Genomic DNA, 17,951 nt, shown 5'->3' with positions numbered 1-17,951 from the left:
GAGAAAGTTAATGGTTAAGGGATTGTATTTTTGCTTGCCAGGACTAGCCGCTCACCTGTACGGGTGGAGGTAGATTTGTGCCCCAGTGAAGCAGGTACAGGTAACTCCCGACATGCCCCTTGGCCCAGGGAGGTGGGGGTTGCATGGAGATTTAAAACCCGTATGTCCCCTGCAATGTTCCACCTTCTTCTTGCCCAAACTGTGTTGTTTTATTTCCAGCTTCAGCATCTTGGTCTTTCCCTCTCTGGCTTCTATAGGGAGTGTCCAAAAACAGTTAAAAAAAAAGATCATGTCAGTGTCAAGAGGAAGTGAAGGGCCTAGATAATCCACCAACTGGATAATCAGCTGTTGCACTGTTGAGAGTTGACTGCTCGATCTGAACATCTCATAATGGACCCTCCCTCTTAGGACCCTCCTTTTCGAACCTTCTATCAAGGCTCTTACCTGGGGCCGGGGGAGACAGGCTTTTCAGAGTTCACCGAGATGGCCAAGGGTTTCTGTCAAAGAGGCAGTCACGTGGCTGGAGACAGGACTGGCGGGGAGAACCCTGCAGAACCGGCCACTGCCCAGCCAGGGCGAAGATCTGTACACCCAAGCGGAGTGGACCGAACACACACTAGCAAACGGAGTGGGTGTGCAAGAGGCCCCACACCGCCCTACCCCATCATCTCCTCCAGATTTGGACTTTGCTTTTACATCCTCCCTTCCTACTGGCGTCTTGGTGAGCACAGGGCTTTTCACCTAAAACAGCCTCTGAGCTGAAAAGAACAGTCACCACCAAATCAATTCCTCATCCATTAACAGGTTGTCTCTCTGTTCTTGAGACACAGGCATAACCTGGTTAGACCTGTTTTGTTTGAACACTAACGTGTGAGTTGGCCAAATGCAAATGAGCCAATGTTTGTAATCCTTTATTTTATTTTTTTAAAGGGCCAGGCAGCCAATCAGAAGAGGGGGAAGTGACTTAGGGAATTCCCGGTTGGTGGCTTATTGCTTAACATCCTACAAAAATGATTTAAAATTATTGTCATATGCATTTATCTTCACTCTGATGAGGGCTCAGACGTGATAACACCTGTGGCTCCCCATCCCTGGAGGAGCTGGCCTGGCTGCTGTCTGCCGCCTTCCCTCCATTAGCCACAGCTATTGGATTTGCCACCCAGAATCTTTAGGTAAATGAGGTAAGTCTTTATTTTTAAACCTTCTTTTGACTCTGGAATTCAAACACCTGAGTGGAAAGAAAAGCCTGCCTTAAATCAGACGGAGGAAAATAAAACAGACTCCTGGAGGCAGCTGGCAGGAAGTGAAGCTTCCCTTACATGGGCTTACCTTACTGGGTCTTAGTAGAGTTTTATTTTGGGGGGCAGCTGGGTTACTTTGGATGTTATCTGTGGATTCCATGCTTTGTCTGGACTTCCAATCACTGTGAATTTATCTGTGTGGCAAAGTCTGGATGGAATTCTTCCGAAACAAATAGGTAGCTACAGACAGGTGACTCTGGCAGAGCTGAGCAAAGAACTAGTTGGCTAAATAGCTGTTGGGGCTCAGAGTACACGACCTCGCTTTCTAGAGATGTCTTCTCCTGGTAATTTTTCTGACTCATGAGCTGTAGGGAAAGGCCAATTCATTTTCAGTGTGTTCCAATGTTGGAAAATGGCTGGAAATAGGCAAGGACATATGCATCCACACTAGAAAAAGTGATCAGGGAGGCAAGGCAGACAGGGGTATTGGGGAAAGCTGAATACCTAAAAATGATCTGTCCAGAAAAAAAAAATCAATTTTGGCAAAGGATTTCAAGGGGGATTTCAAGGATTTCATATCTCAAGGGGACAAACTGACCCTTTGTCTGTTCCATTTGGAGATACTATGACCAGAGGGGCAGATGTGACTCAGCAGTAACATGTGCCTTCTAGGACAGGGACTCTTTTGATTTGGTTTGGACACCATGGAGAAGTGTTGGCCCCAGTGTGGACAGAACCGGGAACAGTGGGGTATTAATCTTCTTGTTGGTAAATCACAGCACTGAGGAGAGAAAGTGACATTTTTAACATCCGTCTTTGCTGATTTAGCACACTCCCAGTATTGTGGGAATGTGTGATTTTAATACAAAGTGTAAGAGTCTACGAGTCAAAGTTCACAGGTATCCCTGCTGGTTATCTGCACTGACCTTAGCAACTGGGAGAAAGTGAGTTGAGTGTTTGGATTCTGAAAACTTCCTGATGGAAAGGTCTAACGCAGGACTTGGTTCTGTAGGCATGGGTGTGAAGCTGTGTTCAGATAGTCTTTCAAAGTGTAAAAGGGCAATCAAAGATCCTGAATGGCTATGTGCTAGTTCCACTGAGGTCAAGGGAAGAGTCAATTTCCAACAGGAGAGATGGAGACACGCTATTAGGAAGAATTTTACGGTTAATAGATGCTATCAGAAAGGGCTCTTGAGAGATTTCAAGAATGACTTTGATAGCTGCATTTGGAGTTTACATGAGGCTCCACTTGTTTTCTTTTTGTGACTTAAAATTCTGGGACTATGAAGTAACTCATCAATTCCCTCCTCTTATAACATGGACTCATGTAGGACCATGTCATTTCCACCACGATGGCTAATGGTGTTTAAAAACCATGATGGAACATGAAATGAGAGCCATTTGGTAGTCTGTAATCACACTTGAAAGAATAATAAATATAATGGAGACAATTCTTCTCCATGTTTCCAAAATATTTTACAGACGCATTTTAAAAGAAAGTCACTTTGTGTGAACAGCCGTGCTGAAAGTTCTCTTACGTGACCATCCAAGATGGTGGCCCTCGTCGGGCCCTTTTAAAGGTGGTGTGGGTGGGGCGAGTGTTTGATCCAGGCCTCGTTTGTACAAACGTTCCCATATGCAGTTATATTTCTTCTTTTGTGTTGAAAGTACCCATTTGTTAAATTTGAACAATACTTTTTGGATATTTTTTCATTTTTTTAATATATTAGTATATTATGATCTCCCAGTCTAGAAGTGCCTTTGGCCTTTCTGGACGTCTGCAAAGCCCTCCGTTCACACTCAGGCTCCCACTCATTGACCAACTTTATTTACTCTGATCCTCTTTCAATATCTTTCTGACTCCTAAGGGTCTGAAAAAAAATGGAAACAGAGAGGTTAAACTGTTTACTCAGTTGCATTCAATCAACTAATTGGAAACTAGAAGGAACTCATATCCGGTCACCATGTGAGTGCTTCTGGCCAAAGTTCACTTCTAAGGAAGTAGAATTTATCTTTCTGGAATGTTGTAATGTTTTATTTCTGCCATATCTCCCCCCACCCCTCGCCCTACCCAACCTCCCCACATTTGGGGGTTTGAGTGTTGGGTTGTGATCACTAGACCATCTTGCTTTCCTGCAAGCCCCGTGCGAGATCCCCATGTCATGTGGCTGCATCATGCACAGACGTAGAGACGTTATTCCATCTTTCCCCTTCCTCCAGATGGAGTCATCCGATTTTCAAAGACCTCATGCTAATCCTGGGGAGATGGGGTGGGGTGGATACCAAGGATGCCGTGGTAGAACCTGCTAACACTTGAGAAGCAATGACATGGTTTTGAGGAACTAAATGTAAAGCTTGAACATGATTTTCCTTAACACCATTTTGCTGCTGTTTCAGTTCACTTCTCCTGCTAAGATCGCTCTCTGGTAGAGTAGAAGTGACAATCATTTCTGTTGTGGGTGGGGCCCTGGTTGGGAGGCATTGGCTCCACGGCAGGCTTGGTGTTTAGAGACCATGCATACTCACTCTGCCTTTGTTACTGGGTAACCGAACGCGGCGCGGTGGCTCTTAGCTTGGGTAAGTGGAATCTGCGGCGTGGGCATCGCCATCTGCAGACAGAAGCAGGAGGGCAGCCCACGTTCTCTTAATTCTGTTGCTGAATAACTGAAGGCAGGGGGTAGATAATGAACTTTATTTGGCATCTTCGTATCTAATTTTTACTAATATGATTTAGAATAATACAATTTCTTCTAAGGAACAGGCAATTGTGCTCTTATTAATAATATGTGACTATTATTAGGTTTATGTAAATTGCACAGGGTTTTAAAGGGCCAGACCATTAAGCTGTGCAGGAAATAAACAGTGCAGTGGAGAGGATATTCCCCATACAACAGCTAATCTTAGGATGGGACATATTTTCTAGCCAAATGGCACTGATGTCAGGAAGCTAGGATGTGCTGGAGTAGAGATTTCCACGGATCCGTTGGAGTTATTTGATAAAGACTTTATTAGACTTCAGAGGGGAAAAAATATATTTCTTTAAGAATCTCCCCTGAAGAATTTCAGACTCCAGCTTTTGAGTGATTGGGGCATAGTGTAGGGAAGGTAATATGTGGGACCGTGCTTGGGATGGCAGTCCGGAGACCTGGTGTTCTAGCCCTGGTAGGGCTCTGTAGCCCTGAGCAATGTGCTCTACCTCTCTGAGCTTTAGCTTCCTCATCTGGACAAAAGATTTGAACCTGGTCATCTTTAGGATCCACTTCGACCCTCAGATTCTGTAGCCATTGTGACTGGGGTGGGGGTGGATGGGGGAATGGGCTTTGGACCAGCCGTGCCTGGAGGTCAGCGGGATCAGCATGTGCCTGTGAAAGCTGAGAACGGGATGGAAGATGCTAAGGATGAGGCAGGAAAGAAGCCCTCCAATGGCTTCCTTAGGGTCTTCAGAATTTTGGCTGAGGGATGTACCTCGTGGAGACCCTAAGACCCGACACCTGGAGCCTTCACTGGGGGTGAGAGTCCACTCCCATGGCAGCAGCCCCGTCTTTATCAGTTTGCCTCATGTGTCCCAAGCTGGTGGGAGTGTAGAAGCGGGTGAAGCAGGCGGTTTTGTGACCACAGGGAGCAGTCGATGTACATGAGCAGGTGCTCTAATGGCATCTCCGATAAAACACCAAAGGAGCCTGCTGGAAAGTGAACATTCCAGCGCCCGTGGTGTCTACTGAGCTCGACTGACCATGACTTACTGGGTAGACTGGATGGGTCACTTCTCCTGGAGGAAGACCCTGTGGGTAATCCTAGGGGAACATGGCCCTTGGACAGTCCAGCCTGGAGACCCCGGTGTTCCCAAAGGACCTCAGCTCTGTGTCTGGAGCGACCAGAGCTTGTAACAGTGTGAAGCACGGTGGCCCATTTAAAGAGGTGCCCAGGGTTTTAATTGACCTTGTTTTAAAAGAGACACCCTGTAAAATACTCCTATGAAAATTGATTTCACTAGCACCTAACCGCATTCTGTCTTTGGTTTGTTTTACGGGGCTGCGCCCCTTGTTCTGGTTCATAGGAATCACATTCTCTCTCCTCCTCCAGTCTTCCCCACACCCTGGCCCTCAGAGCCACCCTTGCTTCTTACCCAGAAGCATCTTAATTGTTTTTAAGGGTGCCTGCCTATTTATTTAAAAATATGACCAGTAGAGGTGCATCCAAAACATGCTTTCTGATGAAACAAAGCCAAAAATAAAAAGAAGCCAAAATACCTAGTATAATGGAGTGATTTTGCCAACTGAAAGACCACCTCATTAACCCCACTCTTTTAACATAACGACATAATTTTACTTTTGTATGACCTCATCTCCACGAGCTCTTTTTCTGATGTTGTTGTAATTATGGTGAACTTAAAAGGTCAGAGCTGCCCCTTCCCTGTCACCTGCTATCGTGGACACAATAAATAGTCTTGGGGCCTGGGCCTTTATTGGTCCAGTTGTGGCTTTGAGAAATTTCAGTTGCCCTGCCAGCTCTTTCTCAGCCTGATGCAAACTTCCCCCAGAGTCTGTTGAGCCTCACTTGGAATAGGAAGAGGGTCTTCCACTTTTTGTGTACGACAACAGAACTTAGAGAATGTGGCCATCTTGTGGAGGTTATTACGGGCTTCCTCTTAGGAACCTTTAAACAAAATCTCTTCAGTAGGGCTGATGGATTCTGGAGGATGAGGTGAGTGGGGTCTGAAAGATGAGAGTGATTTTCAGTGTTGTTTCTTTTCTTTTTGTTTTTTTAAGCCCTATATCTTGAGGACAATAATTTTGTTGTTGTTGTTTTTTTGTTTTTTGAGACAGGGTCTCGCTCTGTCGCCCAGGCTGGAGTGCAGAGGCGTAATCATTCAGTCCTGTTTTCATGGTGACTACCAACAAGACTTATTTTGTCTTTGCAGTGGGCTTTAGATTTGACTCTAAATTCAGCTTCTGCCTCAACTACGTCCACTTAGAAAATCAGGGCGCACCTGGCTCACCTTTCAGCCATCTTAACTCCACTGCCGGGGGTCGAGGAATGTTAAGGAAGAGCTGATTTTGACTGGGGCCACGAGGCTGTGAGTTTTTGTGGCCTGGAAGCCCCTGGGAGGGGGTGAAAAGAGTACTGTACTTAGGGTTCAAACACCTGGGTTCGAATTTGACTCTGCCACTGGGAGGTTGAGTGACTTTGGGTGAGTTATATAAGCTCTAGCATTTAAGTGTTCTCATCTGGAAAATGAGGTTAATAACATCTACTGCACAGGGCTGTTGTAAGGATTAAATTAGGCAAAGAATGTGAAAGCACCTGTTCAAAAGCTTGTGAGTAAATAATTAGTAGTTGTAGAATGGAAGTCGAGGGTAAATCTTCAATTTGGATGTTTTCAGTGAATCTCTGTCGGATCAGGGTAGATGAGTATTAATTCCGAGATTTGTCTTTTTTTGTAATGATCAATTTTGGTTCTTCACTGTGACCTAGGGAAAGAAATGCAGTAGAGTTTTTACTGGGGAAGGTTGGCAGCGGGGAGAAGAATGAACCGTATTAAGGGGGACCTCCAAATGGGGCCTCGTTCTGAGCCAGCCGCAAACCACAACCCGTGAAAGTCCTGGGGAAGACCTGGGTTAGGCACACAGCATGTTCCTGTCCCTGTGTCTGGATGCCTGGCATGTAGGGACCTCCAGAAGAAACTGATTCTCCTCCAGGCAGTTTACTGACTAGCTTTCAGACGTAGGTATACCATCGTCCCCTCCTAAAATTCTTGAGAGTGTCTCCAGATGTCTGCTGACCACTGCTGCTGAGACATTGACCTTGGACATTCTAGAGGCTTTGGGGAAGAATAAAATTCTACTTACTTATTTTGTCCAGACACTGTCTTTTGGTAAATTGTCCAAAGGAGGTTTCTGGCCATGTAGAAGTAGTTTCTAGAGGCTATTTGAGTTGAACAAGTAGTTCTTCTTGTTAGTAAAACAGCAAAGGTTTCTATCATGGTCTCTTGATGTCCCTGGAGAGAATTCAGGGCATCTGTAAACTTGGTTGTGAAAAGAAATACATGTCTTTATTTTCAATAACCTCTAACTAAAATTTGACATTTTCTTTCAATATAAATATAGGCAAAACTTCACAAAAGTATTAGCTGCAACTGTCACTGTCACCAAGAGAAATCACAAACATTTTCGTGTCACATTACACTTGTTGTAGATGTCTCAAAATATCAATATTTGACACCTCATTAGACCTGCACTAGATATTTTTATTTAATGTGTTAATAAAGGAGCACATATATTGTTATGATAGCACAAGTTTATTTTAAAAAGTATTTTGATAATTATATTTCAATATAAATTTCCTTTCTAATCTTGTACATTTTACTTTGTCATTTAAAGCATTATTTTGAGAAGAGGCCCAGAGGCCTTGCTAGACTGTAAAATGGGTCTATGTACATTTTATAGCATTTACAGCATGCTTTTGGGCAGGGCTAATGAAATGACTTGAACAGTATCAGCTGGTAGACAGTCTCTGCCAAAACAGGGGGATACGTTCTTCCCACCTACTGTCCCTGCCTATGAGGAGCCTTGGGGCTGTGGAGGACTTTGGCATAATGAAGATGATGATAATAATGGTAATGACACTAATAGCTAACATCTGTCGAGTGCCTGCTTGTAAGCCAGGTGGCTACAGTCATGTTCAATGTCATATTTAGTTGAATCCTCCTGACTAACTCAGGAGGTAGTTCACGGAGCAGAGAGAGCAAGGATCACCCCCCTCCCCAGTGGTGATAGAGAATTGGTACAGGTGAAGGCCAAGGTTGGGACTGACCCCCTGGAGAAGGCCTGTAAGTATCGTATTAAATAGATGTGCAACTTGTGCAGTTACACGGGGACCGGTGCTTAGAAAGGCTCCGTGTTCAGTTTAACGCTCTGTTGTTGCCATCTTAAAATTCTTCGTTAGGTTTTGAACAGGGGCCCTGTCTTTTCCTTTTGCACTGAGTCTTGCAAATTATGTAGCTCGTCCTGCCTCCGGATGTAGTGAAATTGTTTGAACGTGTGACAGCTCCTGACCCTGGGACTCTGGGAAGCTGTTCCAGGGAGCCCCCTGTTCGTGCCTGCCTGGCTCATCTCTGCGACCTCTGGTGGAAGGGTGAGGCCTTTGGCGGGGGGGTGAAGGTGTTGTTTTTTGAGTTGGTGAGTTTTATAGCTTTATTTGATCTCCAAAGGTTTCCTCCAAAACAACTAGAAGAATGGCTGAATAATCCACTGGAAGGGATTTAATTCCTTGAGAAACCTTTCTGGTAGGGAGTTGCTTGCCTTACGGATGGGTTTTTCATTTTCTCTTTTTCAGAGGGCTTGCCATATAGACCAGTGAGCTAGAAGAAGCAGAGTGAAGTCTGTTCTGGAAGGGAAAATTAGATCTTGTGCCAAGAGTCTAGTGTTCTTGCAGAAAGACACTGACAGGGAACCTGGCTTTTTTTTTTTGTCTGTTGTCATTTAATTATTATCTGTACAAAAAGAAAACTCTACTTCCAAAGAGGAGGTCCTCTAATTTGTGAGAAAATTCAGATGTTATTTGCTTCTTAAGCTGCAAAGATGATAATGGAATAAGTCTTACGAGGTTTCATCTGCATTTTAGGGCTATGTTTTAATAAACTGTTCCAACACTTGAAACGGGGTCATGGACACAGTGATGGTGGAAGAAGGGAAGAATTTTCCTAGATTTCTTTCTCTGAGTGATGGGATTCAGGCTCTCCAAATGGCACCTCCATGGTCTTTCTGTCGTCAGTGTGATGGTCACGGCACAAGCAGACCGGTCATCAAGACGAATCTGTGCTGGCTCAGACACCAGGTGCTCTTCCAAAGGAGCCATAATTCCCCCTTAATTTTTGAACAGTTTTTTTTTCTTGTTGTTATTACTGCTCTTTTATCATGGCTAATAAGTATGAGGTGGTTTCAGGCAGCCAATCCCAGCCCCTGAGTCAATCCAGGGCTTTCGACAGGAAGCCAGGCTGCAGTTTTGACAGACAGGTCTGAGTGGCCGTGAACTGCTGTTCCTGTAGCATCTGGACAGGTGCGTGCTAAAGGAGAGCTTTCATATTAGGGCTCGAGGATGATCAATAGGTCTCCAGTTCACATTTGGAGGAAAAAGCTATGAGAGCCATACTTAAAGGATCTCAACTTTCAAGTTAAAAGTGTGAGGTCCTAAGAGACATCCTCCTCCTCTTTAGAAACACAAGGATCCATTTTCAAAGCTACCAGGACTCATACTGCTTTTCCCACCCCTTCCCTAATACATTTATTATAATATAGCCGGTCCATTTACTGGGCTCTGTGTCTTTGGGCAAGTTGCTTAACTTCTCTAGGCCTTCTCATCTGTAAAATGGGGATAACGTCAGTGCTAATGTTTGGGGTTATTATGAAGATTAAATGAGATAATTCATGCGAAGCCTAGCTCAATTCCCAGCACATTGTAAACACTCAATCAATATGAACTATCATCACTGTCATGGTTTTTGTTGTTGTTTTGTAATTATACAGGCTATGAGATTCCAAATTGGAGGCTGTTGATCTTTCCTTGGCTTGAATCTCTTGGTTCTTTTCCTGGGAGGAAACTTGACTCCTTAAATGGTCAAATCCATTGTCCTAGTCCATCTCGACCCCTCCCGGGCTCCGATCCCCACCCCTTAACTCCCTCCACCCTTCCCACATTCCTGCCCAGTTGGTCTTATTTATTTTTCAGTCAATGAAGGGTGTTGTTAAATCTTTTATTTTTCTGCTGCCTGGTTTGGTTCCGAGGCACTCCACTCCCTGCCCTGCTTATGACAAGAATGCCTGGGAGTGCTCAGCCAGCCATATCCCTCCCCTGTTGAAATACCCTGTTCTTAACACTCCTGGAGAAGTGATGTTTCTGAATCTGTGACCCCCACCCCCACCCAATTAAGCCAGTGGTCTGGTGGTGATGAAGGCCCCGAGAGTGCCAGGGAAGGTGGTTATCCAGGGAAGCATTATGTGTTGCCCACAACTGTGCTTTCTTCTCCAAAGGTTAAAAAGAGATGTTAAGAGGCTTCCTCTGACTGTGCGTGTTGAAGGCCGGGTGATGACGCTATTGCTTAATTAGTGTTGCTCACCATCTCCATTTGAGTAATTTGTTTAGCTTTTTGTGGCCCCTTTGGCTTTAGCTCATCATGTGATATTGACAAACTAATGACAAGTCAGAGAGTGATGATGGTTGGATGAAGGCTGAAATCATACCTCAAATATCTCAGGCCCTTTCCACCTGGGACCTGGGAACTCAAATCCCTTGGCAGGACATGAATGAGTGTGTATAGCCCATCTTTGAGTGAGGTCTGGCTAACCTCATTTCCGTGATGGGAAAGCTATGGTCCAGGGACTGGAGGTTTTCAAATTATGCTCTTTGCCTGGGGCTGGACGTAGACCTCTGCAGGAGAGGCTAGACTGAGATTTGGGCGCTCTGAGCCTCCACTTTAGGAGGTAACCTGTAGACCACACCTATTCCCTAAAGCATATTGACTTTCAGAAATCAACCATTTGGAAGAGTGTAGTTTGGGTTTCGATCATATCCCAGCAGCCCTTTCTCTGCCCTTGTTAATCTGATTCATGATCTGAAGCTGGGCTGGCTGGAGGCCGGCCACGTCATTCTGCAGATCTTGGACACCCCTCAGTGCCCTCACAGAACTAGCCAATGGAAAAGTACAATGTCTTCTAGCTTCTCGGCCCTGTCAGCTCCCACTGGCCTATTTGATACCTCCTTTTATTCTGAGGGAGTGGAGGGTAGCATCCAAACTGAAAGCGCAGGTTTTTCTTTGGTTTTCATAGCAAAAACAAATTGGCATGAACGCTCGGTCAAACCAGCTCAGGCTGTTTGGGCAGATGCCTTTCTTTGCTTTTTTCTGTTTATTTTCCAACAAATCAATGCTTAACTGTGTTGTTATCGGAGCAGAGCAACAGGTGCAAAAAAATAACTCTGCTGCCAACTCAAATGAAAAGGTAGGGCTTATACCCTCTGGGAGGTATTCAGAAGATAACAGAAGCCCCTGCCAGCAACTGAATTAACAGCTCTGTTTACGGTGGGTTTTATGTTAACAACCTGCTCCTAACCCTCTACACATAAACACGCCATTGTCTCGGGGAGAGACATTCAGCCATCCAGACAACCGACTGCTTTATTCTGCCCTGAGTGGAGATTGGTTTTGGCTGAGGCTGCTTTGTGAAACTCAGGAGCGTTTTCCCGTCTGCCAACTCCAGGTCTTAGCGAGGGTTTTCGGTGAAGGCAAGGGCATAGGGTTGCCGGAGAGAAGAGGATCAGTCCTGCTTTTAAGTCTAGTTGAAATTCTTTTCAAGAGTTGTTATTCCCAAATGCCAGAGCGGGTTGCTGGCTCTCTCTGCTCTTGCTCCATTCTATTCCCAACAGGAGGTGGGGAACGAGCTCCGATGACTTCGGAAGGCGCTATTATTATTTTGGAAGCAGTATCCTTGTTCACAGTCCATCGGGGTAGGACAGCATCTATGTTTTGTTCACCACTGGGTCCCCAGCATCCAGCGTGGCCCCCAGGATCTGGTAGACATTTGGTAAATACATATGAATTCGAGGGGATGAATAAATAGTGCAATGGCTGGATAAGCATTTCTTGGTGATAGTTTCTTTCCGTTGAAGGCTGAGACGCTAATTTTCTTGGATATGAGACCTAAAATCCAGAGTGGCTAAGTAATCTTTTGAAGGACTAAGGTCGGAGTGAGATGGGGTAAGGCGTGGCCCAGCCAGCCACAGGATTCTCTTGAAGGCAGTAACCCTCAGAGAGCTCCTCTGCAAGCTACGCGTTCTGAGGTCAGATTTGCCTGTTCCGCCTTCAGAGACTCATATTTCTAAGTACCGAAATCTTGCTGAATCTCACCGTTCGGGTGAAATGCTCAGGATGGGCCTGAGCATTACCTCCTGTATTCCGACTTCACAAATCGTATATTATAGTAATAGGCTCTCCACAGATGGATTAGAGCTTGAATTCTCCAGATCGAATCTTTTGTCTGACTTTACCAGGACTTCCTTGCTGTTATGGGACATTTCTTTCCAGGCTGGTATCTCCTGGAGTTAGTCATCGTGTGCTGGGAAATTGAGGGGAGGCAAGTGCGTCCATCTACACACCAGACACTCTCCGTGGTGACGGTGCTCAAGGATTTGTTAAGGGAGCTTCTTAGAAATGCAGATTCTGATCCAGAGGTCTGAGTTTTCAGTAGCCAAACACTGTTGAATTTAAAAATTGGGGGGCACTGAGCATTAGGGCATGCTTTATTTCAAGTCGACTAATAATATAGTAGTAATAGGTTCTCCACAGAGGCCCACGGAAGACATGCAAAGCCAGGAGTGGATGTCCATTTTTGGTAGGAGAAGAGAGCCACAGCTTCTGTTGAGGTCTCAAAAGGCTCCGTGCCCTTTTAAGAGTCAAAGCTTGCCCTGTCCTTAGCATGCCATATCTGAATGGGATTGATAAAGGCCACAGGGTTCATCTAAGACAATCTTGACTTTTGATCAACTTTGGTGCCTGCCACTGTCTGTATGTGCCGTCTTGTCTGGGTCTGGCACCAAGACTGATAAAGATCAGCATAATATGTATATTTCCAAATGGCTCACATCTAATAATGTGTACTATAATGGACCCAGATTTGGCCTCCCAATACTGCATTATTGGTCATAAAAATGCTCGAAACCCCAGCAATAATACTTCAGATGTTGCCCCTGGGAACATGAAAAATGTCTGTTTCAAAACACATTATGAAAGTTATGAAATTACCCATGATGTAATCCCAAGAGAATCAAATACATTCCCCAAGCCTGCTTCACATTTTGATTCATTTGTAAAAACACAAATTATTGCCTGTATTATATCCAGTTACATTTCACATGTGCAAGAATTTTCTTTTCTCCTACTTGGGAGTAGTCCTTTGAAACAACAGTCATATAGAAACAGGAAGTCAGTAAGCTGTTGCAACATCCTTAAGGCAAATGCTGTGAATTCACCTGCTGGTAACTTTGATGAAGTACTGGGAATGATCTGGATGTCACTGTCATTGCAAAAGTAATTATGTAAAAGGCCTAATTGCTCCTTTGTCTGGAGGAGTAAAAATGCCCACATGGCAGCTGGTTCTGCGGTGTTTTGGGGACGATGTGGTTGAATGAATAAGGTAGCTGAGAAGAAAGACCATGGCCTTGACCTCCAATCCCCTGGGGCCGGGGACAAGGAATGCAGGTGTGTGCGATCCTTGCTTAAGATGCGCTCTATGGCCCTGGTACTGCCAGAGCACCCTCGCCCTAGCAGCAGTGGCAAACTCTGCCTTTTGGCCTGTGTCTACTTCAGGTAAAGAACAAATAATTGTGGACCAATTATAAACTAACATAACTTTATTGAGTCATAGGGGCAGTATTTACATTACATACAGATATATTCACATTACATACACATGTATGCGTATATGCAGGTATATGAATATATGTGTATACATGTATGTACGTGCACATATTTGTCCATAAGCTTGATAAAGGAGGTATGAAGCGGCAGATGGCACAGGGAGAATGCTGTGATCATGTATGGAATGGGAGTTGGGTGAGGATGAGTTGAGGGACGTTCTTCTCCAGCAAAACACTCCCTTCTCAGCAGAGAGTGTCTGAGTTCCCAGGGTTTATTGCTAAACAGTCTGAGTTTAAATTCTCTTCTACCTCCAATTCTTGCTAAGCTGTGTGACCTTGAGCAAGTTGCCTAACTCCTCTGAGCCTTGATAGGCCATCTGTTAAATGACATACTGCCTTGTAGAGGTGTTGTGAGCATTGACTGAGATAATGTGCTTAAAACTAGTAGCACAAAGCTGGCACATTTTAAGTGTTTAGTAAGCCCTGGTTACTATAGTATAGTTAGTATTATTATTTTTAGAGCATTCAGTTCTGGGTCCCAGTAGCCCCACACTTGAGTGAAAGAAAGACTTCCCTCCAACTGAGTTGGCCCAAGACAGGCTGTGTTGGTCTCTCGTGGGAGGTTCTCTCTGTATATTTAAGAAGAAAGGCCAGTGGAGTAGTCTTTGGTCTTCTTAAGAGTCCAGAGGCCAGGCAGAGCTTCCTGGGTTTTGGGATGAGTGGCTCCAGCTCCCTGCTAGAGTCCCAGGAGTTCTTCCTCTTGCATTTCCTGTCCCTATTAGCCCCAGTCCCACACTCCATTCTTTGCAGCAAGCGAGCATTCCCTGTGCTAAGGGACTTTCAGGGTAGAGAAACCCTTTGGCCACACTCTGCCAGGAGCTTGCATTTTAGACATGCCTCTTTTCCCAGTGTTTCCTTCGCACCTGCCAACCAGCCCTGGTGTTTGGGAGTGCATAGCCCGTGCGAACCCAGTGCTTCGGCGGGTATTTCCTACCACCACTCTTGGCAGCTTCAGGCAGTGTGTCTGGCGAGAGAAAGAGGAGCAGGAGAGATGGCTTTCAGACCTTTGGGCAAGAACTGTGCCCAGAGGGGAACAGCGTGGCTTCTGTGAGCAGGGGCCGAGGCCCGCTGTTCATAGCTCAGCTGTAATGGTACATCCCCCAGCGGCACCCAGAGTGGGGAGTGGCGAGGCAGCAGACCTGGTCCTAGATCGACTGTGCCAGCCAGCTGGAATTAGAGAATACTGTGCAGATGAGAGAGGTGTGAGGCTTTGCTTGAAATGAACTTGGCCCTCAATTTCCTCCTTGGAGGTTCAATAAAACAATAGCAACGACAGTTATTATTATGAAAATCAGCTGACATTTATCAAGCACTTACTATGTGTCATGCTTGGCTAAGCATTTTACAGGTATCGCTTCATTTTGTCTTTCAACAACACTTTTCCTATCACCCCCATTTTACAGATGAAGAAGCTGAGGTCCGGAGAAGTTAAATAACTTGTCCGAGCTTGCCCTATTCGTAAACTGGCAAAGCCAGGATTTGAACCATGGCCATCTGACGCCAGAGCGTGGGGCTCCCAAACACTACACTATCCTGCCTCTGAAGAGTCTCCTCCCACCCCAAGAACGTCCCACAGCCAAGCAACACAGCTTACAGGGAGACTCGTGGGCAGACCCTGCAGTAAGAGCTGATATTGATTAGACACCTGCTACACAAGAGAAAATACGATGACTTTGCATTCTCATTGAGTCCTTACCTCAGCTCCATTTTGTCCCCTTTTTGTTATGTGGGGAAACTGAGGCTGCAGAGAGGATAGAACTGCCCCCAGGTCAACACAGCCAGCCAAGGGGCAGCACCAAAATTTCAAGCCTCGCTGTCTGAGTCATGAGCTCTTATTCTCTTAAGAGCTTCCCTCGAGTAACGCAGGAACACTAGGCTGCGTTAGAAGCTCCTCACACCTCTACGTGTGTCCTTCCAATTCAGACTGTAGCGCGATCCGGTCTCTGTGGCGATTCGGTCTCTGTGGCCAGGTCCCCCCCCGCTCCTATGCACAAATTTGCCACTCACCAGCAGCCAAATTGTGAGAGTCCTTTAAACTTCAGGGTCAAATCAAGTGGTCTGTGCCCCTCTTCCCGTTCCCCCCATCGGTCCAGCCTGTGCACAGCGGTCCAGGTGACGCTGTCCTGGGAGGGAAGCAAGCCTGGCGGAGGAGTGGGCACAGTGGGGGTTGTGGGTTGTCTCTATGTGTGGCTGGCACAGAAGCCGTCCCAGTCCTCAGCAACTTAGAGCCCCGGGGGGGTTTGTGTTTACTTGAAACCATTCATTAAAAAAGTGAGAGGCAGAGGGTGGACTATCTCTCTTGCCATGACTCAGGCTGTGGCTCATTCAGCACAGAACAGTGGTTTCTTGCTGCTAAAATGGGTTTCAGATTGGTCAAGCCTTAGTGGCTCAGAATTTTTAGGGGAGCTCGTGGTACCTCATTCACAGGGGAGTCGCTACCTAAGCTTAACAGGTCCTGGCAAGAAGCCTTGCTTTATGTACTTGTCTGTGTGTTAGTCTGTTGGGGAGCATGCAGAGCTCCCCCTCTTCAAATACAGAGCATACTTCTGTCCCCAAAACTGTTAGTCTTACAAACATCTGCACAAAGGGCTGAAGTTTGGGGTTAATGTGGAAGTCTTGATAATCAATGGGTTCCTGGAATCAAATACAGTTTTCTCCAGCTCTTCCTACCCATTAAGGGGATAAGAGAATATATATGAGAAAAATCCCTGGATAATCCACATTTCATTTCACTCTTTGGGTTTGAAGTAAAATTTACAGTTTTTCTTTGTATGTGTGCATTTTTTTTTTTTTTGAGACAGGGTCTTGCTCTGTTGCCCTGTCTAGAGCAGTGGCATCATCATAGCTCACTGCAACCTCAAACTCCTGGGCTCAAGCGATCCTTCTGCCTCAGGCTCCTGAGTAGCTGGGACTATAGATGTGCCAGCACGCCTGGCTAATTTTTCTATTTTTTGTAGAGACAGGGTCTCACTATGTTGCTCAGGCTGGTGTTGAACTCCTGGGCTCAAGCAATCCTCCTGCCTCAGCCTCCCAAAGTGCTAGGATGACAGGTGTGAGCCACCATGCCTGGTTTTGTATGTGCATAGTTTTTTATAGCCCAGGTAATTTATACTATCTTCCCAGCATATACACCACTGGGAAGAGACAAAGGTAACCTCCACTGATTGGGCAAGTTATTCCACATGTATCAGGCACTGCGCTGCAGGCTTTGAGGTCCCCTTAAGCTCGTTTAATCCTCCAGCGAGCCCATGGGTTGGTACTACTGGTATGCGTGTTTCCCAGGAGAAGAAATGGCAGCTCAGAAAGGCTAAGGGGACAGCCTGAGGTTGCCATTCCAGCAAAGCCCAAGTTGTCTGCCTCTCTGCCTTGGCTTTTAACCAGTGTTCTCAACCAGGGCTGATTTTGCTCCAAGAGACAATGTGAGGGGTGGTGGCTGCTACTGGCATCTAGTCGCAAGAGGCCAGGGATGCTGCTAAACATCCTACAATTCACAGGACAGCCCACAGCATAAAGAATTGTGCAAATTTTCAGTTGCGGGGACATTGAAAAACTTTGCTTTTGACCATTACCTAGAGTGGCGGCCCACCCCGCCCGTCTGCGCCAGGCCAGATTCCCCCTTGAGCTGAAGATGGAGAGAAGTGAGTCCTCTTCCAGCTTCCTTGTGACTCACCTGGTGGAATCATTCTCACTTAGGCTCTGAATTGAGGACCCAGTCCTGGAAGAAATAAAATGCGTTAAAGGAACACCTTGAGAACTAACGTTCAAAGAAAGGAAAGGAAACTGATTTTTATTGGGGCCATATGTGCCAGGTGCTGCACAAGACACCTTTAAACCCATCCTGTATCCTTCAAAACAGTCCTCAGGTTTAGAGGAAATCATTATTGCCCCCCACTTTCCATTTTTAAACCAGTGAAGAAATTGGGGCTCAGAAAGGTTATCCTGCTCAAGGTCACATGGGTGAAAGACGGGACCTGGATTGTAACCCAGCCTGTCAGATTCCAAAGTCTCTACTTCACATTTAATAGATTTTTAAAAGGAAATAATGAAGGCTATACTGAAGGTAAAGTAAGAGCGGAAAGAACATTCATTAAACACATTCATTACTGTTTAATTAAAAGAATCACTTTGTGTACCCTAGAATGTAATCACTATGAGCCACAGAAGGTCTATATTAGTATATGGGGCTGTGGGTGAGTTGAGGCTGTTGGGGACAAATGTCCTTATTTTACACGGAAAAACTGG

The 17,951-nt window shown here is 45.5% G+C and overlaps 1 protein-coding gene across 1 annotated transcript in view; it reads left to right on the top strand.

Annotated features, from left to right (window-relative positions):
- Positions 1 to 1,063: 1,063 nt before the first annotated feature.
- Positions 1,064 to 17,951, top strand: part of EHF (ets homologous factor) — a 36,697-nt gene continuing 19,809 nt past the window's right edge. Inside the window, exon 1 of the mRNA XM_012649570.1 lies at positions 1,064 to 1,181. The gene's annotated coding sequence lies outside the window, so the exon portion shown is untranslated. The remainder of the gene's footprint in view (positions 1,182 to 17,951) is intronic.

Source organism: Propithecus coquereli, unplaced genomic scaffold (genome assembly GCF_000956105.1).
Source record: "Propithecus coquereli isolate 6110/MARCELLA unplaced genomic scaffold, Pcoq_1.0 Scaffold30, whole genome shotgun sequence".
Taxonomy (NCBI): Eukaryota; Metazoa; Chordata; class Mammalia; order Primates; family Indriidae; genus Propithecus; species Propithecus coquereli.
Note: the sequence above shows the minus strand (reverse complement) of the source record. Positions and strands in the feature narration are given on the sequence as shown.